Source organism: Pelobates fuscus, chromosome 10 (genome assembly GCF_036172605.1).
Source record: "Pelobates fuscus isolate aPelFus1 chromosome 10, aPelFus1.pri, whole genome shotgun sequence".
In the NCBI taxonomy this organism is placed as follows: domain Eukaryota; kingdom Metazoa; phylum Chordata; class Amphibia; order Anura; family Pelobatidae; genus Pelobates; species Pelobates fuscus.
In genome coordinates, this window is record NC_086326.1 from 100,089,387 (window position 1) to 100,112,207 (window position 22,821).

The window sequence follows — 22,821 nt, forward strand, 5'->3', positions numbered from 1 at the left end:
ACAGATGTACACACACTCACTGACACACAGATACACAAACTGACATATATACACACAGAAGCATAGTGATATATAAACACAAACACAGATGCACACCCTAAAAAACAGATGCACACACAAGAATGCACATCCTGACACACACACTGACATACACACACACAATATGACATACACACAATCTGACATATACATAAACACATACAAGTCATATTTTTTTATATTTTCAGCTACCCTCTTGTTAGCTTACCTTGTGTCCAAGAGGGTGGCTTAGAGTCCTGATCCTGCTTCTGGCTGATGGGAGTGAGGGGCAAGGAGTAGCTCTTCAGGTCCGGTTGCAGTCTTAAAGGACAGCGGAACCCGACTGGGCCCCTGTTCAGCAGAAATGTTTCCCGGGGAAACATTTCACGGCGCCCCTGTGTGCTTGTTTCTGCACCCTGGCACACAGTTTGGGAACCGCTGGTATACATCATGCCCCTGCAGTCTCACTGTTAATGTCATTTAACATTTGACAGTTATGAGTTAAGTTGCATTTTTACACAGCCTACATTAAATATATATATATATATATATATATGTATACATATAAATATTTTCAATTAGATTTTACAGCACAATATGTCTAGTTTAAAAGTTATTATCTCATGTTCTGTTAATTGCCTGCTAGAGCATTCTTAAACCTCTGTGTGATAAAAGGAGATAAAAGGTTCTAAAGTAAACATCCAATGATGTAGGATCAAATTGAAAATAAACCTTTTTTATGAAAAAAAAAAAAAAAAAAAAAAATATTAAATAAGTTTTTATTACAAATGAAAATGCATTAGCATTCTTCTCTCCCATACTGTCCCCCTCCCCTTGTCCCATAATTACTTACCTGTCTTGTAGCGTTGGCCGGCAGCACAGGGCGCACCGCGGTAGTGGAACTTGAATTTCATGTTCCGGTTTCCGGCGGGACTGAAAGGAAGTGCGCACTTGTGCACACTTCCTTTCAGTCCCGCCAGAAACCGGAACATGAAATTCAAGTTCCACTACCGCGGTGCGCCCTGTGCTGCCGGCCAACGCTGCAAGACAGGTAAGTAAAGCTTCATATTCGCTCCATAAGACGCACAGACATTTCCCCTCACTTTTGAGGGGAAAAAAAGTGCGTCTTATGGAGCGAAAAATACGGTAAATCAATAAAGCCCCTCCTACCCATATACATACACAGTTCCCCATATGAACACTCTATACACACTGTACACATACTATAAATCCTATATACTGAGCAAACCCCTTTAAACATTCACTTTACCCTGTATACACAAAGTGCATCCCTACAAGCACACTCCACACCCTATAAATAAACTATGACCCTATAAATATGCTGCACCTCCTATACACTCACAATACCCATACACTATACCCCTTTTACATACAAGTTGTACATCCAATACACACAAGATAACAATATATGCCATATACCCATGCACAACACCCCTGTACATACACACTGTACCCCCCACACAAACACTATAGCCCCTATGCATACACATGCACACTACAGCCTCTATACACATGCAGACACTACAGCTCCACATTAGTGATGTCGCAAACATAACATTTTCGGTTCGCGAACGGCGAATGCGAACTTCCTCAAACGTTCGCGAAACGGCGAAACGGGCGAACCGCCATTGACTTCAATGGGCAGGCGAATTTTAAAACCCACAGGGACTCTTTCTGGCCACAATAGTGATGGAAAAGTTGTTTCAAGGGGACTAACACCTGGACTGTGGCATGCCGGAGGGGGATCCATGGCAAAACTCCCATGGGAAATTACACAGTTGATGCAGAGTCTGGTTTTAATCCATAAAGGGCATAAATCACCTAACATTCCTAAATCACAGTGGATATGGATTGACACCTGACATATGACATATTGACACCTTGACATATGGATTGACACCTGTCCTCAGAGACCCTGATACACACTGACACAGAGCAGAATAGGGACTGTTCCCCCTACATAGGGTCACTTGGCAGATATGGATTGACACCTGTCCTCAGGGACCCTGATACACACTGACACAGAGCAGAATAGAGACTGTTCCCCCTACATAGGGTCACTTGGCAGATATGGATTGACACCTGTCCTCAGGGACCCTGATACACACTGACACAGAGCAGAATAGGGACTGTTCCCCCTACATAGGGTCACTTGGCAGATATGGATTGACACCTATCCTAAGGATCCCTGATACACACTGACACAGAGCAGAATAGGGACTGTTCCCCCTACATAGGGTCACTTGGCAGATATGGATTGACTCCTGTCCTCAGGGACCCTGATACACACTGACACAGAGCAGAATATGGACTGTTCCTCCTACATAGGGTCACTTGGCAGATATGGATTGACACCTATCCTAAGGATCCCTGATACACACTGACACAGAGCAGAATAGGGACTCTTCCTCCTACATAGGGTCACTTAGCAGATATGGATTGACACCTGTCCTCAGGGACCCTGATACACACTGACACAGAGCAGAATAGGGACTGTTCCCCCTATATAGGGTCACTTGGCAGATATGGATTGACAAATGTCCTCAGGGACCGTGATACACACTGACACAGAGCAGAATAGGGACTGTTCCTCCTACATAGGGTCACTTGGAAATATGGATTGGCACCTGTCCTCAGAGACCCTGATACACACTGACACAGAGCAGAATAGGGACTGTTCCCCCTACATAGGGTCACTTGGCAGATATGGATTGACACCTATCCTATAGGACCCTGATACACACTGACACAGATCAGAATAGGGACTGTTCCTCCTACATAGGGTCACTTGGCAGATATGGATTGACACCTATCCTAAGGATCCCTGATACACACTGACACAGAGCAGAATAGAGACTGTTCCCCCTACATAGGGTCACTTGGCAGATATGGATTGACACCTGTCCTCAGGGACCCTGATACACACTGACACAGAGCAGAATAGGGACTGTTCCTCCTACATAGGGTCAATTGGCAGATATGGATTGACACCTATCCTATAGATCCCTGATACACACTGACACAGAGCAGAATAGGGACTGTTCCCCCTACAAAGGGTCACTTGGCAGATATGGATTGACACCTGTCCTCAGGGACCCTGATACACACTGACACAGAGCAGAATAGGGACTGTTCCCCCTACATAAGGTCACTTGGCAGATATGGATTGACACCTGTCCTCAGGGACCCTGATACAAACTGACACAGAGCAGAATAGGGACTGTTCCTCCTACATAGGGTCACTTGGCAGATATGGATTGACACCTGTCCTCAGAGACCCTGATACACACTGACACAGAGCAGAATAGGGACTTTTCCCCCTAAATAGGGTCACTTGGCAGATATGGATTGACACCTTTCCTCAGAGAACCTGATACACACAGACACAGAGCAGAATAGGGACTGTTCCTCCTACATAGGGTCACCATTTTTAGCCTAAGGCAGCTCATCTCATCAGGCCTTTTTTAGTCGAATGTATCGTCCACTGTCAGTCCCTTCGGGATCCATCCCTCATTCATCTTAATAAAGGTGAAGTAATCTAGACTTTTTTGACCTAGGCGACTTCTCTTCTCAGTGACAATACCTCCTGCTGCACTGAAGGTCCTTTCTGACAGGACACTTGAAGCGGGGCAGGCCAGAAGTTCTATCGCAAATTGGGATAGCTCAGGCCACAGGTCAAGCCTGCACACCCAGTAGTCAAGGGGTTCATCGCTCCTCAGAGTGTCGATATCTGCAGTTAAGGCGAGGTAGTCTGCTACCTGTCGGTCGAGTCGTTCTCTGAGGGTGGATCCCGAAGGGCTGTGGCGATGCGTAGGACTTAAAAAGCTCTGCATGTCCTCCATCAACAACACGTCTTTAAAGCGTCCTGTCCTTGCCGGCGTGGTCGTGGGAGGAGGAGGATTACTTTCACCTCTTCCCCTGTTAGATTCCCGTTGTGCTGTGACATCACCCTTATACGCTGTGTAAAGCATACTTTTTAATTTAGTTTGCAAATGCTGCATCCTTTCCGACTTGTTGTAATTTGGTAACATTTCAGCCACTTTCTGCTTAAACCGGGGGTCTAGTAGCGTGGACACCCAGTACAGGTCGTTCTCCTTACGCCTTTTTATACGAGGGTCCCTCAACAGGCACGACAGCATGAAAGACCCCATTTGCACAAGGTTGGATGCCGAGCTACTCATTTCCCGTTCCTCCTCCTCAGTGATCTCAATGAAGGTATGTTCTTCCCCCCAGCCATGTACAACACCACGGGTACCAGATAGGTGACAACGAGCACCCTGGGATGCCTGTTGTGGTTGGTCTTCCTCCTCCTCCTCAAAGCCACATTCCTCCTCTGACTCCTCTTCCTCACAATCCTCTTCCAGCGTTGCCGCAGGTCCAGCAAGCGATGCTGATAAGGCTGTTTCTGGTGGTGATGGTGACCACAACTCTTCTTCTTCCTCTTCACGCTCATCTACGGCCTGATCCAGCACTCTTCGCAGGGCACGCTCCAGTAAGAAAACAAATGGTATGATGTCGCTGATGGTGCCTTCGGTGCGACTGACTAGGTTTGTCACCTCCTCAAAAGGACGCATGAGCCTACAGGCATTGCGCATGAGCGTCCAGTAACGTGGGGATTGCCTTTTGTGCAAAGAAAAAAATTCGTCCGGGTACCTTCCACTGCGGTATCCCAATAGCCACAAATGTTTTGAACGCCTCAGACTCCACCAGCTTGTATGGTAAAAGCTGGCAGGCTAATAGTTCAGACAAGCCAGCTGTCAGACGCTGGGTATGGGGGTGACTTTCTGACATTGGCTTCTTACGCTCAAACATGTCCTTGACAGACACCTGACTGTGGGCAGATGAGCAGGAACTGCTCAAGGCGAGAGACGGAGTGGCGGATGGTTGAGAGGGGGCAAGGAGGACAGCAGTGGTTGACGTGGCTGAAGATGCTAAACCAGGAGGAGGATGGCGGCTTTGAGTTTGTGTGCTGCTTGTACTCATATGTTGATCCCATAGGCGTTTGTGATGTGCGATCATGTGCCTACGCAAAGCAGTTGTACCTAGGTGGGTGTTGGACTTCCCACGACTCAGTTTCTTTTGGGAACAGGTTGCAAATGGCATCGCTGTTGTCAGAGGCAGACACACAAAAAAAATGCCACACTGCTGAGCTCTGCAATGACGGCATTCTGGTGGTGGACACAGCATGCGTTGATTGGCGTGCTGTCGGGCTGACCCCGGGTGCCAATGCATGCTGTCTGACTGTGCCACTAGCTCCTTGTGACGACCTCCCCCTGCTTCCAACTCGTCTCCTCCTCCTCTCTGTCTCCCCATCTGAACTTTCGGCCCTGTTCTTCTTCTTGCCGAGCAGGCACCCACGTGACATCCATGGACGCATCGTCATCATCAACCGCTTTACTTGTATCTGACAACTCAGCAAAGGAAGCAGCAGCGGGTACAACATCATCATCATCACACCGTACGTCCATGTGTGTAATGCTGCCTGCCTGAGACATATCCCTGTTATCTACATCCTCTGGCAATAATGGTTGCGCATCACTCATTTCTTCAAACGGATGTGTAAATAACTCCTCTGACATACCAAGTGAAGCGGCTGTGGTGCTAGTGTTGGTGGAGGCGGCAGGCGGGTGAGTGGTATCTTGAGAGGTGCACGAAGCTATGCTGGAGGAGGATGGTGCGTCAAGATTCCGAGCGGAAGCTGTACAAGATTGGGTGTCCTGTGTTAGCCAGTCAACTATGTCCTCAGAACTTTTCAAGTTCAGGGTACGTGGCCTCTGAAAACTGGGCATTATTCTAGGGCAAAAAGGAATCACAGCACCACTACCACGATGGCCCCTGCAGGGTGGCCTGCCTCTGCCTTTCATTTTTTGGGGGGATTAGTGACACACCCGCTTGAAGACAACTAACTGCTATTCAATCTATAACAGTGAAAAAAGTTTTTTTGGTTTTAAATGCACGCTATTGTAACACCAGATATGAGTGGCAATGTGCACTGGCAGAGGTTGGCAGAGTACACGCTGTTGGCCTGACACACAGACGCTTGCAGACAACTAACTGCTATTCAATCTATAACAGTGAAAAAAGTTTTTTGTTTTTAAATGCACGCTATTGTGACACCAGATATGAGTGGCAATGTGCACTGGCAGAGGTTGGCAGAGTACCAATCGGCTTGCAGACAACTAACTGCTATTCAATCTATTACAGTGAAAAAAAGTTTGTGGGTTTTTAAATGCACGCTATTGTGCCACCAGATATGATTGGCACTGTGCACACTGGCAGAGTACACGCTGTTGGCCTGACACACAGACGCTTGCAGACAACTAACTGGTATTCAATCTATAACAGTGAAAAAAAGTTTTTTGTTTTTAAATGCACGCTATTGTGACACCAGATATGAGTGGTGGCACTGGGCAAGTGGGCACAGTAACCACTGTGAGCCTGACACACAGACGCTTGCAGACAACTAACTGCTATTCAATCTATTACAGTGAAAAAAAGTTTGTGGGTTTTTAAATGCACGCTATTGTGCCACCAGATATGAGTGGCACTGTGCACACTGGCAGAGTACGCGCTGTTGGCCTGACACACAGACGCTTGCAGACAACTAACTGCTAATTAATCTATTACAGTGAAAAAAGTTTTTTGTTTTTAAATGCACGCTATTGTGACACCAGATATGAGTGGTGGCACTGGGCAAGTGGGCACAGTATCCACTGTGAGCCTGACACACAGACGCTTGAAGACAACTAACTGCTATTCAATCTATTACAGTGAAAAAAAGTTTGTGGGTTTTTAAATGCACGCTATTGTGCCACCAGATATGAGTGGCACTGTGCACACTGGCAGAGTACACGCTGTTGGCCTGACACACAGACGCTTGCAGACAACTAACTGCTAATTAATCTATAACAGTGACATTTTTTTTTTTTAAATGCAAGCTATTGTGGCACCAGATATGAGTGGTGGCACTGGGCAAGTGGGCACAGTATCCACTGTGAGCCTGACACACAGACGATTGCAGACAACTAACTGCTATTCAATCTATTACAGTGAAAAAAAAGTTTGTGGGTTTTTAAATGCACGCTGTTGTGCCACCAGATATGAGTGGCACTGTGCACACTGGCAGAGTACACGCTGTTGGCCTGACACACAGACGCTTGCAGACAACTAACTGCTAATTAATCTATTACAGTGAAAAAAAAGTTTTTGTTTTTAAAAGCAAGCTATTGTGACACCAGCTATGAGTGGTGGCACTGGGCAAGTGGGCACAGTATCCACTGTGAGCCTGACACAGAAGCTGTGTCAGGCAGGCAGGCAACTGCAAAGAGATTACAAAACAAAACAAAAAAAAAAGCAGACTGATGTTCTAGCCCTAAAAAGGGCTTTTTGGGGTGCTGTCCTTACAGCAGAGATCAGATGAGTCCTTCAGGACTGTAGTGGACACTGAATACACTAGCCTAGCTATACATTTCCCTATCAAATGAGCAGCAGCTACACTTTCCCTCCTCTATCTAAGAATGCAGCTTCAGAATGAATCTAAAATGGATGCTGTACAGGAGGTGGGAGGGTCTGGAAGGGAGGGTCTGCTGCTGATTGGCTGGAATGTGTCTGCTGACTGTGAGCCACAGGGTCAAAGTTTAGTCAATGATGACGAATAGGGGGCGGATCGAACTGCGCATGTGTTCGCCTGCCGTGGCGAACGCGAACACGCTATGTTCGCCGGGAACTATTCGCCAGCGAACAGTTCGGTGCATCACTACTCCACATACACACACAGAAAACCTGTATGCAACCTGTATAAACATATATACTTACACTGAATCCCCTAGATACAAACACACACAAACCAGGGCCCCAGCCCTTAAGCACACACAGACTCTACAGCCTTTTACATTCATTCTACACATGCAAATCCACACGCAACGTCCAAACACATTCAACACCAAAGACAGCATCCCCACACATGCACAACACTTTTTACCAGCCCATCAGCTGACACAGCGCAAGTGTGTAATTAATTTTGCTTTATTTATTTATTTTAACAGTGGTGTGGGGTGGCATGTTTTAGTAAAAGACTGTTTTTGCTGGAGTAACCTCTTAACAGTAAATCCCCCTGTTTGGAGAATCTGCGGATGTTGGTGTCATGACTAGATTTCTGCACAGATACAAAATATGTTTTTGCCAAATTGGTCTGTCCAAAATTAAAATCTAACTTTTGTCAATGCTTTGGTTAGGTTCTTCTGAGATACATTTGCATATTTAATTGTTAAAGGATATTCGGACAGACTGCTTCCATTTTTAACAATAACCAACAAGTAAGTGGTTAAAAATAGAAGTCATGGGGAACAGAGCTTCCCGTCGCTTCCTACTTCCAATTTGGAATTAGTGAATATTATTTAAAACCCTCCATACCCCCTAACCCAATTATACCCCCTGAACTAAGCATGGAGAATGAAAATCCTTTCAATCCAAAGTGTATTTTCATGTGTTGAATAAGATTCAACATATTTTTTGATGCTACCGTCACTTCCCATAGAGTAAAGTGCATTCTATGTATAACCTCTATATCTCCTATGAGCAGAATGTGTAAAATTAAATAATTTCAACTCAAAGTGTATTTTAATGTGAAAAATCAGATTCTGCATACATTCACTTCTCAATGAGATAAGCATGTTCTGTTTAACCACATCTAGTGAACAGAGTGCGCAAAATTAAATCCTTTTAACCCAGTGTATTTTCATGTTTAGAATCAAATTATGTATAGAAGACATGTGCAATTTGTTTTGCTTCCGAATGTCCGAATTGCCAAATTTCGGAAGTGCCGCATTTCAGAAGTGCTGAACCGAATTGCCGAAGTGCCGAATTGCCGAAGTGCCAAAGTGCTTTGGATTTCTGAAAAGTGGCAAAAAAGGAGAGGGAGGGGAAATTAAGGGAATAATGGCAGGAATCTAACCCTAACCCTAACCCCACCCTTAACCCTAGTAGGGTGAGGGGTAGGGTTAGAGTTAGGGAATTGCTGAAGTCCCGAATTGCAGAACCGAACTGAATTTTGTTGCCCATGCACATCCCTAATGTATAGTTTTGTGCAAACTTCACTTTCCAATAAGTAAAGTGTGTTCTCTGAGATATTCAATTAGACATGAGAGGTAGCACAGAATGATGCAGAATCTGATTCTACATATTCAATACACTTTGTGCTGAAATAATTTAAATTTGCATGTTCTGTTTAAGATACATGATTAGACGGAACACGCGTAACTAATTGGTTAAGTAAAGTTAGCACCGAAAACTAGGCAAGATCTGATTCTACACATGAAAATACACTTTGGGCTGAAAGGATTGAAATTCTTCATACTTAATTAAAGTTAGATGGTTATGGAGGGATTATGTAAAGTAAAATGTAACTGTCAAGGGGATTGGGAGAAGAAAGTGGTAGGGATCTCTACTCGCTGCTACCCGCTGCTTCTATTTGAAGATAATCTAATTACAAGGAGAGCCGGTAGCTCCCTCCTCGTAATTAGATAAACAAATAAATGATCAAATTGCATGGACGAATTCTCATCCAACGAGCAATTGTCTTTAATTTACTTAATTAGAAGAGCAATTCTAAATCTTCTGAATTCATCGATTGTCCAAAATTTAAACAAGTTGGCATTTTTCAAAAAGGAATTCACAAGTCTAGTCTCACACAGCCATTCTGGGTACTGGGCAGCACACTCCTCAAATATTTATGTGAGAGCAGCATCATCAAGGGGTAAACAAGTGCGAGGAACGTATAGGGGTGAGGCACGGCAAAATGCATATTCCGCCTGCATGGCCGAACATTTTTGCATCTGTAAGGGGGCTCAGTGAGTTGGCAGTCTCTCTTGTCCCAGGGTCAGTTGTCAAACAGTTTACAAATGTTTTGACAACTTTTCTGGGATCTGCGGAAGCTCCCTGCTCTGAGCTAGTCCATGGAAACTGATTTTATGAAGTTCCCGACACACACAGTTTATGTGTGGATACTGCTTCCAGGGGCAGTGTAGAACTATGTGAGTATTGTAATGGATGATGACGTATTTCAGTTGTTGGTGAGCCCACTCTGTGCGCATATGTGGTGTACCGTTCCTGGCTGAGCTGTTGTTCCTAGATTCTTCCACTTATATAATAATAGCTCTTATAAGTGACTGGGCCAGATCCAGTAGGGAAGAAATTTCACAAACTGACTTGTGTCAAATATGGTATCCAAGGAAAGTGACAGTGTTTATCTGTGGAGGTGTCATGGCTATATGCTGGATAAGGCTGAGAAATCTGAACTTGATTGTCCACACACCTTTGACCATTCAATGAATATGTGAGGAGTATGCAGTGTTTGTTGTGTCCAGTCTCCCCACACATTAGATTTGTAAATAAAATGCGTGATTTTCTCCCACCTCCACCACTTTACCTCTGAGCATGCCTATGATGCAGATTCCATTGAAGCCTAGTTGTCAAGCACTGCAAATACTTTTACATATCCAGGACTGGGAAGGAGCACCGATAACTACAAATTATATTATTATTCATTAACTAATAAATTAATATACCTTATAGTGCAAATTATTTTGTTTAGGTTATTATTTTTATAAGTTTTAATTATTTATTATATTTAACCTTAAAATTCTATTTCCACTGGAAGCATAGAATGTGACGGCAGATAAAGTACCATTTGACCCATCTAGTCCGCCCAATTGTCTAAATACTTTCATTAGTCCCTGGCCTTATTATTTATGTAGAATAGCCTTTAGTCCTATTCCATACTGGCTTAAACTCTCTCACTTTGTTAACCTCTATCACATCAGCTGGAAGGCTACTCCATGCATCCACTACCCTCTCAGTAAAGTGATACTTCCTGATAATATTTTTAAACTTTTGCCCCTCTAACTTAAGACTATGTCATCTCATTGTGGTAGTTTTTCTTCTAGGAAAATATAAAAATATAAACAATTACCTGTATAATTTAAACTAATAGTTTCACAGTTGTATTCTGTGTAATCAAAACATTTTTATAAAAACAAAACCAAGTCTAATTATTCATTCAAACCATGCCAATGCATCCTGTAGGATTCTCTTTGTTCTTCTTTCTTTGTCTCCTCATCTCCAGTGTGGTAAAAAAATTTCAATTGCTAGAAATTTTTAATTTTTAAAATGAAATTTAGGACATACTTTAAAATGTATTAGGATAAAATGTTGCTTACAAATCTTTTTATTTGTTCCAATATTACCTCTTTCAGATTTCTCTTTGTGCATCCAACATATTGTTTGCCCCAAAGACGCCATTTCAGATTTATCACATACTTTGAATCACAAGCTGTTTGGGATTTTAGTTTGTTGCTTAACTTTTGAACAAATCGACTCTCTATGTGCTGACAGTCCTACAGGCCTGGCATCTTTAAACATGTTAAATTGCCATTTTACCTTGTTCATTACTATTCATTATGTAAATGTAGCTGAGAGCTTGTATATTTTAAACCTTTTTGTTCTTTCTATAAAATGTGTTTTTTTGGGGGGGATGTTGTCCCAGGATCAGATTCATTGGCAACAATGTCCAATATCCATAAATTTTCCTACATTGCACACTATATGTATTCTGACAGATCTGAGTTTCAGATCTTTTGATCACCCTATTGGCCTGTGAACTGGCAGTGTGTTCTTACTGAGCCAGTGTTCCAGGTGAATGCCCTTTTTGGCAAATGTTATCACTAAACGTGCTGTTTCCAGGATGTCTGTGATTTCCAAACATATTCATATTTTTCACACAATCTGGAAAACATAGTCTTGTTTTCTTAGTTTTGAATGTTAAAAAAAAAATAATAATAATTCTGTATCCTCTTATCAATTTCCCACCTCTTAACTATCCTACTACCCTATTGCCCTAGAAGTTCAGGGTTTGGTGTGTCTGAGTGCATGATAACCTCACAGTTATAAAACTTGAATTATTGTATATTTAAAGGAACACTCCACTTTTATAAAGTTTCTAAGTTGCACTCTCCCAGCTGTCAATCACATATGCACAAGAGTACAACACTGACATCTCCATAGATCACCCGTGACCATTTATAGATCACGTCGGTCTTGCAATGAGTGAGTCGATACCTGATATCCATAGCAGAGAGCTGCTGATATTTGACAAAACATTGATGTTGAAAGTCATGTCATCTTTGTCAACCTAAGACTGGCCTTTAAAGGGCACCTGTCATGTCCCAAACAACGTATGCTCATTAGATAGAGCATAAAGCAGTTTTGCAAGCAAATGAACAGATTGGAAAAAGACCTATTAAATATAGTTTTTCTCTCAGCTGTCAGTCAATGCCTCAGTGTGCCGAGGTAATGACTGACAAGGGAGAGCAAAGAAGACCTCCAACAGGAAGTCCATCTGCTTTCCTGAGCATAGCAACCACAGTACAAGTGCTGTGGTTACTATGGAAACTCCCTAGCTGGTGCTTCTAGCTCTAGGAGAAGGATTATAGGAACGTAGTGATGTGACGTCATTCTGTTTCGATGCCGGCACGCTGACAATGAAGCCAGCATGTTGAGCAAGCAGGGCAAATCAAAGAGAGAAGGACCGCCCAGAGAAGGAGGTTACATGAAAAGTAGCACCCACACATTGGTGCTGGAATGAAGGAAATGTAAATAAACCTCTATATTTTACACAGGATACACAATGTATCTTTCTGATATAGTGTATTCAGAGTATGTGGGAGCAATACCAGTGAATTTTTAAATATAGGTTCACTTTAAGACGTGCCTGCTTTGATTTATGATATCTGTGGATTACGCTGGAGTTTCAATGAAATTCCGACGCAGTCAGTACTTCACAAAGATAAGATCTAAGTGACAGAGCTGCTTAAAGCCTGGTTTTATATTGAAAATAATTTCTAAAATGAATAAAGAAGAAAACGTTTTAAAAAGTTTGGATTGAAATTTCATTGAAAACTCTGATGTAATACCAGCTGAAAGTCATTAAATATTGATGCTGAATTGAGATTTACCCCATACTCACAATAGAGAAAATTGTGTTATGTAACAATATTCCTAGTAAGAAACAGAATGGTTTACTAAAAACTTGTTATGTAAAAGCTAATTAAGTTGCTTGTCAAATATAGACCAGATTGACACAGTGAAAACAATTTACTTTTATATTTTTAAAACCCTTTTCCATCTATATCACATTAAAGGTTGGTGAATAATTGAAAGCACATACATCTGTAAAAAAAAGTATTAGAACAGGAAAGTAGCATGGTAACGATGCAATACTTATGGTTGGTGTGGAGCAACTATACATATTTAAGCCATAAATATGAAATATGAGATATATATATATATATATCTATATATTCCATTAATTTGTTCCATTAATATAGCATATACTGTATATATATATATATATATATATATATATATATATATATATCATATTAATGGAATCAATTGAGAACATTAAAGCACTGTTGTTGGGTTTTGCAGAATAATATAATCAAATTAGGTATTTCTCTGCAGTGGAATGCAGACACAATGCAGAAGTTAAACAATGGCGATGCCATTAAACATAGAAAAATGAAAAGCTGTGCATTTGTAGAAAAAATAGGTATTGCTTATAGGGTAAATCTCTTGAATGATCTATGAGTAGTTGTTGAGAATAACTATTTCAGCTGTGCATAACACTTAAAGTCCTACATTACTAGCTGGGCCTTAGTTATTTGCCAATGTAACTCTGGTGGGTCCATGGCACACTCAACTAGGGGTCAATTACTCCTCAACAGGGTTTAATTTTCACTGGCTAGTGGAGGGTGGATATGTTGAGTTCTGTTCTGGGGTGCCTGACTCAAGTATCTGGAGGAAGGCTGGGAATTACACTTTCCCTGGGAATGGTAGAGAATTTATTATGGGCCTTCCCAGCATGATGTTCAACAATGTTCAATAACCTTTAAATTGCTTATTTTACAGGAGGATACACCTTGATTTTCAGACAAAATCTGAATTCAAATGGAAGTGGCTGAGATTTGTCCACCAGTGTTTGTTACTCAAAACGAGTAAGACATTCAGGTTGCTTGATCAGTATGGATTAATAAATTATCTCTGAATACAGGTTGCTGTTATATATTTAAAACATTGTTTCTTCAAATTTTAAATGATCATATAGATATTATGTAATGAACTAATAAAAACTACACTTAGACTGGGCATTTTCAATTGTGAGTTCTTTGGACTATCAGCGATGAATAAAAGGGTTTTATTTGGATGATGTAAAAACGTTTATAGATGTGTATGCGTATAAGTATACAGTGATCAGAAAAAATACACAGGGGATAAATCAAATCGGAAGATTCTAAACAAACACATGTCTGCAAAATTTAGTGGCAGATGACGTAATCCAATAAACCCAGTAGTACACTAAAACTAAAAAAAAATATATAGTTCCATTGTTAGAACTCCATGTCATTTACTTAGCAAGAGAGAATAGCATTGATAAGCTATACAGCAATAAGGAAATTTAGGGAATTTGGAGGAAAAAATAACAGGAACACAACTAATGTTAAAATATGCTTCTGGCCTTTGGAATCTAATAGAGCTAATTCTAGCAGTTGGATGCCTGCTGCATTTTTTTTTTTTTTTTAATAAGACGCATAGGATTTAGACTGGCATGTTACATGCGCATAACTAAACACTGCTGATTCAGAGTACACCCACATGGGAAAATAAATAAATAGGTAGACTGAAACGGCTAAACCTTGGAGATGAACCTGAAATTCCGCCAGCGATATGATATCATTCTATGTCTCTTTTCTCACTTGGTGATTATGCAATGCCTGCGAGATCAGAGGTCCAAGATGATTGTGACAGTTAAGAGCTTAGCTTAGACAGGTATTTAAAAAAAAAAACAATCGGTATAATTAATCATTGAGTCCCTAATCCCTCCACCTGGAACACACAAAAGAAAAACAGCTCACACTGAGCAGAACAAAGCAGCTACATGAGGATAAATTAGGGACGTCTATGCAAATCCTTAAAGCAGAGTGAGCCTCAATACAATAAGAGTGGTCTAACACCTTCTGACACTAAATGGGTTAAAACAAATTTTCATTGTTCAGTTATTTATAGCCATTCATAACATGAACAGAGCCTATTTTTTTTCTTGCACATCTTTTGTGTGGATAGACACAGCAATGCAGGTATATAAATAAAAAAAAAAAAATATATATATATATATATATATATATATATATATATATATTGCATATGACCTCCAGCAATAAAAGAGTAAAAAAAAAAAAAAAAATAGCCACTCACCAAAATCTATACTGCATAGGATTCAGTGCAGAAATGAAATTCTGCAGATGCATCCAGACTATTTAAAGAATTAAGGTATTATATTAAAGATAGCATACCAATAGGCTGATGCAGACCTCCCCGACCCCAGGGTTACCTCTTGCTCCGGGATGTGGTGTGAGATTCTGTGTCGGATCGGCTGCGCCTGTCAGGATGTGTATCTGTGTGTGTGCTTGTGTGTCTGTGCAGAATCTGATGGAGCCTGGTTGCCAAGGTGACGTTTTCTCAGACTGTCTCCCAAAGGGGGGGCATTCAGACACGATTTCTATAAACCTGACGGAGCTAGGCACGGTTGTTAGAACATCCCCCCCCAGCAATGCACAAATCACCCAGACATAATTATATGATATTAGCAAAAATAAAAATAAATTATTCTCCACAAGTGGGGTTATGCAGCTGTTATAATATAAACATGGTTCTGAGAATGGAGAGGTGGGGGGGGGGGGAGGAAGGATAACTATGATGTAATGCCTGGCATTGGGTGGAGTCAAGCAAATCAAGCTGGCACATACAACCATTTGTGTGCCATATAAATGCCTACTTTCTGAGCAGCTTTTTAGACTATATATCTATTATACTGTAAGCTTAGTTTAACATTTACCTCTGTTTCCTAGTGCTGAATAGTTTTTCCAAAAATAATTGGTAGGTATATTCCTATTATACGCATATTGCCATTGGGTTACATGCTGGAACTACATAATCAAAATAATAATAACACTGGATTGTATTCACTAAAAACCTTGTTGTAGTGAATTTAAAGCCAGTTGACAAAACTGAGGCAAAACATAGCGGATTTTGGAAAAATTCCTCAAGTCCAGTACAGCCACAGCTTGGGTATTTTAGTCTAACTTTTGCTAACTGGTTTGCAATTTGCTAGAGTTCACTGTTTAGTGAATAAGCCCTACTCTAGAAAAAGAAAAGGCTATATTGCATGACTAAGTTAGAACAAAGATTTGCATATTGATTGTTTATTGGCATATTGATTATGGATAGATATTGATAACCCAGCTAAATGTATGCCCCCTCTTTTTTATTTAGAGTACTTTTACTCTGATATTACAAAAGCCTTCTAAATAAGAATTCACAGAGCACATAAAACAATTCAATATTATTTTCCTGCTATTCTCCTTAAAGGAACACTATAGTCACCTAAATTACTTTAGCTAAATAAAGCAGTTTTAGTGTATAGATCAGTTATGGCAAACCTGTGGCACGCCGGGCCCTCTCTGTGGGCACGCGGCCATAGGTTCACCATCAATGCAGAGTAGGCGCCTACTCTGCTTCCAGATTGGGAGGCAGGGGGAGGGATCTGTGAAGCAGCTCCCCAGTCCTCCCGCGCGATGCTGTGTGGAGCGTTGTTGAGCGTTACCATGGCAACGCTCCACACAGCATCGCGCGGGAGGACAGGGGAGCTGCTTCACAGATCCCTCCCCCTGCAGTACTTACCACCACCGGACCACCAGGGATGGCTGTGTTCCACCACCGAACCACCAGGGATGGCTGTGTCCCCCCCCTACTTCATTAAAGGTAAGAAGGAGGGAGGGGGGGATACTGACACACAGGACCCCTACCCCCCCAGAAGTACCCCTACCCCCCCAGCAGTACCCTTACTCCCCCTCAGCAGTACCCCTACCCCACACAACAGTACCCCTATCCCCCACAACAGTACCCCTATCCCCCAGCAGTACCCCTACCCCCCACAACAGTACCCCTACCCCCCCACAACAGTACCCCTACCCCCCCACAACAGTAACCCTACCCCCCACAGCACCCCTATCCCCCCAGCAGTACCCCTGCCCCCCCAGCAGTACCCCTACCCCCAGCAATGCCCCTACCCCCCCAGCAGTATCCCTACCCCCCACATGCAGTACCCCTACCCCCCCACACGCAGCACCCCTACCCCCAGCAGTACCCCTAGCCCCCCACTGCACCCCTACCCCGCCCAGCACCCCTACCCCCCACACAGCACAGCATCCCTACCCCCCACACACATACAGCACCCCTCCCCCCCCACACACACAGCACCCCCCACACACACAGCACCCTCCACACACACACAGCACCCTCCACACACACACAGCACCCCCCACACACTTACACAGCACCCCTCATACACACACACAGCACCCCTCACATACAACACCCACACACCCCCACACACGCACCCCCCCACACACACGCACCCCCCCACACACGCACACACCCCATACACGCACCCCCCCACACACACACGCACCCCCACACACACGCAATTGCCGTGTTGGCACTTTAAGAAAAATAAAGTTGGCATGTATTGCGGTTTGGGCACTCGTGCTCAAAAAGGTTCGCCATCACTGGTATAGATCATTCCCCTGCAATTTCACTGCTCAATTTACTGTCATTTAGGAGTTAAATCACTTTGTTTCTGTTTATGCAGCCCTAGCCACACCTCCTCTGGCTATGATTGACAGAGCCTGCATGAAAAGAAAAACTGGTTTCACCTTCAAACAGATGTAATTTACCTTAAACAATTGTATCTCAATCTCTAAATTGAACTTTAATCACATACAGGAGGCTCTTGCAGGGTCTAGCAAGCTATTAACATAGCAGGGGATAAGAAAATCTTAATTAAACAGAACTTGCAATAAAGAAAGCCTAAATAGGGCTCTCTTTACAGGAAGTGTTTATGGAAGGCTGTGCAAGTCACATGCAGGGAGGTGTGACTAGGGTTCATAAACAAAGTGATTTAACTCCTAAATGGCAAAGGATTGAGCAGTGAGGCTGCAGGGGCATGTTCTATACACCAAAACTGCTTAATTAAGCTAAAGTTGTTCAGGCAACAATAGTGTCCCTTTAATTTTATTTGGCTTCCAGTTTTTCCATAAAATGAACTTTGCAAACAGTTATTTTTTTACGAAATAAGTGGTTATGGGTACATTTGCAAATGGTTTGACAACTTACTCCAACTCCAACTACTTACGACAACTACCTCCTTCTCTGGAACTCCCCTGAGATAAGCCCTGATAAGCCCTGATAGGGCCATCTAATTGGCTAAAAGCATTCTTGAACTGTTTGACTGCGGGCACCGAAAGGGCGCCAAGGCACTCCTGGCACCATTACTACACAGCGGGGTGTAGTGATTATGGTGCTTGGAGTATTCTTTTAATAGAGTGCACCTCCATGATTACCAGTAGTGTAAGGAGTTTACTAAAAGGGACTCTCCAGTGCCAGGAAAACAGTGTCCCCCCCCCTTTTGCTGAAGGGGTTAAAACTCCTTCAGTGACTTACCGGAATTCAGCGCCGATGTCCCTCGGCGCTGGGTCATGCTCCGCCCATGCACCTCCCTCGCTGTCAGCCAGTGGGGGTGACCTAATGCGCAATTGGCGCAGGCGCATTAGACCTCCCAATCGGAAATTATTCAATTCTTTCCTATGAGGATTCCGGTGACGCTGGAGGTCCTCATGCATAGCGTGAGGACGTCCAGCGTCGTTTTAAACACTTTTAGTGTTTAAGAAGCCAGAAGTCCCTCTAGTGGCTGTCTGATAGACAGCCACTAGAGGAGGACTTAACCCTACAAGGTAATTATTGCAGTTTATAAGAACTGCAATAATTACACTTGCAGGGTTAAGGGTGATGGGAGTTGGCACCCAGACCACTCCAATGGGCAGAAGTGGTCTGGGTGCCTGGAGTGTCCCTTTAAGAGTGGTAAATACTGTACCTCCAACTCTCACCTAGAAGACTTTGATCAGAACTGCACAGTTTGTGTAGATTTCGCTTTACCAGTTCAATTAGACCTTCAATCCTTTAAAGGGACACTCCAGGCCAGGGCCGGCCTTAGGGGTGTGCGAGCTGTGCGGCCGCACAGGGCGCCATGGAGCAGGGGGCGCCCTGACAGCCAACACAGCCCGCACATGGCCGGTGTCAGGGTCTATTTAAAAAAAAAAAAAAAAAAAATCGCGGCAGAGGAGGCAGGGCTTACCGAGCTGCGGGGGCGGGGCTTATCGTGAGGCAGAGGCGGGGCTAATACCTCCCGAAGCCCCTGCTGCACAGGAAGAGGGAAGGAGTCCCTGCTTCCCCATCAGCCAGCTGCATCCACTGGATAGAGGTAAGTGTGACTGTGTGCCTGTTAGCCCTCTTTTCCAGCCCTCTATGTGTCCCACTATTCCCCCCCTCCCAGCCCTTCATATGCTCCTATACCCCCCATCCAGCCCTTCATGTGTCCCTATAGCCCCCCCAGCCCTCCATGTGTCCCTGTACCCCCTCCCAGCCCTTCATATGTCCTTATAGCCCCATGTGTAGCCCCCTCCCCAGCCCCATGTGTCTCATTATAGCCCCCATGTGTCCCTATAGCCCCCCCACATGTTCCATGTGGCTGTGTGACTGTGTGTGTGTGTGTGACTGTCTGTCTGTGTGACTGCCTGTGTGTGACTGTCTGTCTGTGTGTGACTACCTGTCTGTGTGTGTGTGACTGCCTGTCTGTGTGTGACTACCTGTCTGTGTGAGTGTGTGTGACTGCCTGTCTGTGTGTGTGACTGCCTCTGTGTGTGTGTGTGTGTGTGTGTGTGTGTGTGTGTGACTGTCTGTGTGTGTGACTGCCTGTGTGTGTGTGTGTGACTGTCTGTCTGTGTGACTGCCTGTGTGTGTGTGACTGCCTGTGTGTGTGTGACTGCCTGTGTGTGTGTGTGACTGCCTGTGTGTGTGACTGTCTGCCTGCCTGTGTGTGTCTGTCTGTTTGTAACTGTCTGTCTGTCTGTAACTGTCTGTGTGTGATTGCCTGCCTCTGTGTGTGTGACTGCCTGTGTGTGTGTGTGACTGCCTGTGTGTGTGTATAACTGTCTGTCTGTGTGTGTGTGACTGTCTGTGTGTGACTCTAATTGTGTGTGTCGCTGTAGCTGTGCCATTGTGTGTGCCTGTGCCTGTATGTGTGACTGCCTTTAACTGAGTGTGTGTGTGTGTGTACATGCCTGTAACCAAGTTTAAATTTCCCCCACCCCTTCCTGTCAAGGCCGCACTTTGACTGACAGACGCTCACTCACTGACAGACGCACACTCACTGACAGACACACACTCTCATATACACTGACAAACAATGACATACACACACACACACAATATTACTTGGACACACACTGACAGATGCACACTCTCACTGACAGACGCATGCACTCACTGAAAGACGCACCCCCCCCTGACCGACACATACACACTCACTCACTGACACCTACACACTCACTGACTGACACACACATTCACTCACAGACACACACACACACACACACTTACAGACACCTACAGACACACACACACACATTCACTCACAGACACACACACACACACACACAGACATTTCCACTAACACTCACAAACTAATATTTTTTAAATTTTATTTTAAATCCACCCAGCCTCCATGGGAGAGCTGGAGTGGATTTCTTGCCTGCAGTCCAGTGTGGCTGCTGGGCGGGCAGGCAGGGGGCGCACAGACTGAGTAGGCGGCTCTTAGTGATGCCAGGAGCCGGACTGACGTCATATTCCGGCTCCCGGCTTCATTAAGCGCCGCAGAGGGAGCTGAGCAGGAAGAGCTCAGGTGAGTATGCTCCTTCGCTGCCCGCTGCCAGCCTGGGGGGGGCTCAAACATGGCCAGCCGGCCAGCTCTTGAGCCCCCCAGGACGTGAGGCAAGCAAGGGATCTGCCTGGGGGTTTGGGGGCAGCTTTTTTTGCCACCCCCTGCAAAGTGCCACCTAAGGCAGATGCCTTGTTTGCCTCACGATATACACGTCCCTGGTGCCTGTGTGTGTTACTGTATTCAGGCAACTTGGTGGGTGGTGGGGGGGCGCCATGAAGACTTTCCGCACAGGGCACCTATTTGCCTAAGGCCGGCCCTGCTCCAGGCACCCAGACCACTACTGCCCATTGGAGTGGTCTGGGTGCCAACTCCCACTACTCCTAACCCTGCAAGTGTAATTATTGCAGTTTTTTTATAAACTGCAATAATTACCTTGCAGGGTTAACTCCACCTCTAGTGGCTGTCTACTAGACAGCCACTAGAGGGAACTTCCTGACTCATAGCACAGGAAACCTGTGCTAGAGCGTCGCTGGACGTCCTCACACTGTGTGAGGACCTCCAGCGTCGCTCATTTCCCCTTAGGAAAGCAATGAAAATCTTTTTCAATACTTTCCTATGGGGAGCGCTAATGCGCATGCGCGGCATTGCCGCACATGCGCATTAGGTCTCCCCGGCCGGTGGGCGGGATCAGTCTCGCCCAACGGAGTCAGAAGGAGGAGCGGCGCAGAGGAGGAAGCAGCGACGAAGACATCGTCGCTGCCTCAGGTAAGTCACTGAAGGGGTTTTCACCCCTTCAGCAACTGGGGATTGGGGGTTGGGAGGGAGAGGGAACCTGCAGTGCCAGGAAAACTGATTATTTTCCTGGCACTGGAGTTTTCCTTTAAGTTAACTTCATTAGCAGAGTCTATCAACTAACCCAGGGGTTCCCAATTAATGTTTCCAATGGAACTGTCACGGTCTTGAGCAGGTCAGTTAAGAGGCTTATGACAGGGTTAACATTTGACTGTTTATTTGAGTCTTTAGACATATTTTACACACAATAAGTATTTTTAGCAAAGTAAAGTGAACAGAAAGATTTAGGTAAATGGTATCAGGAAAACTTATAAACGAAATTATAGGGAGGTAGATCCTATAAATGGAATTATAGGAAAGGTAGAGAGAGATCCTATAAACGAAATTATAGGAAAGCGAGTGAGAGAACAGAACTAAATGGATTTAGGTAATAAGCCCCAGGCAGGCTGTTTTCAGGATATATAGTTAAATAAGAAAACCTATAGATGAAAATATAGGTTAAATAGAAAGACGACAGGTAAAAACAGAAAACAATAAGGTTTCTGGATTGCAGGTAAAATAGTGGTTTAGCGAATCAGTCCCTTGTTGGAAGGAGCACTGAATATTCAGGCAAATAATACCATGCAATAATAGCCCAGGTTGGTAGAATGCATGTTGAGAGCGTTCAGGTTGGTTTGAAGCAGATAATAAAACAGGTTTGTAGAGCAGTTCAGGTTGGAATTAAGTACCGTATATACTCGAGTATAAGTCGAGTTTTTCGGCACATTTTTTGTGCTGAAAACCCCCAACTCGACTTATACTCAAGTCAATTGTCTGTATTATGGCAACTTACATTGCCATAATACAGACAAGGGGCTGTGGGGGCTGGCAGCGAGCGTTTACTTACCTTTTCTGCTGCTGCTGTCAGCTCCCTCCTCCTCCGCGCCGGTCCGGTCTGCTTCCTCTGCAAGTCCCAGTGTAAGTCTTGCGAGAGCCGCGGGGTCCACGCGGCCGCGAGACTTACACTGGGACTTGCAGAGGAAGCAGACCAGACCGGTGCGGAGGAGAAGGGAGCTGACAGGAGCTGCAGGAGAGGTAAGTAAACGCTTCCTGCCAGCCCC

The 22,821-nt window shown here is 44.1% G+C and overlaps 1 protein-coding gene across 2 annotated transcripts in view; it reads right to left on the reverse strand.

Moving 5' to 3' along the window:
• CALY (calcyon neuron specific vesicular protein) overlaps positions 1-15,733 on the reverse strand; it is an 85,702-nt gene extending 69,969 nt beyond the window's left edge. Inside the window, exon 1 of one of the 2 annotated variants that reach the window (XM_063433934.1) lies at positions 15,447-15,733. The gene's annotated coding sequence lies outside the window, so the exon portion shown is untranslated. The remainder of the gene's footprint in view (positions 1-15,446) is intronic. The other variant, XM_063433933.1, reaches the window with a different exon arrangement.
• Positions 15,734-22,821: the final 7,088 nt, after the last annotated feature.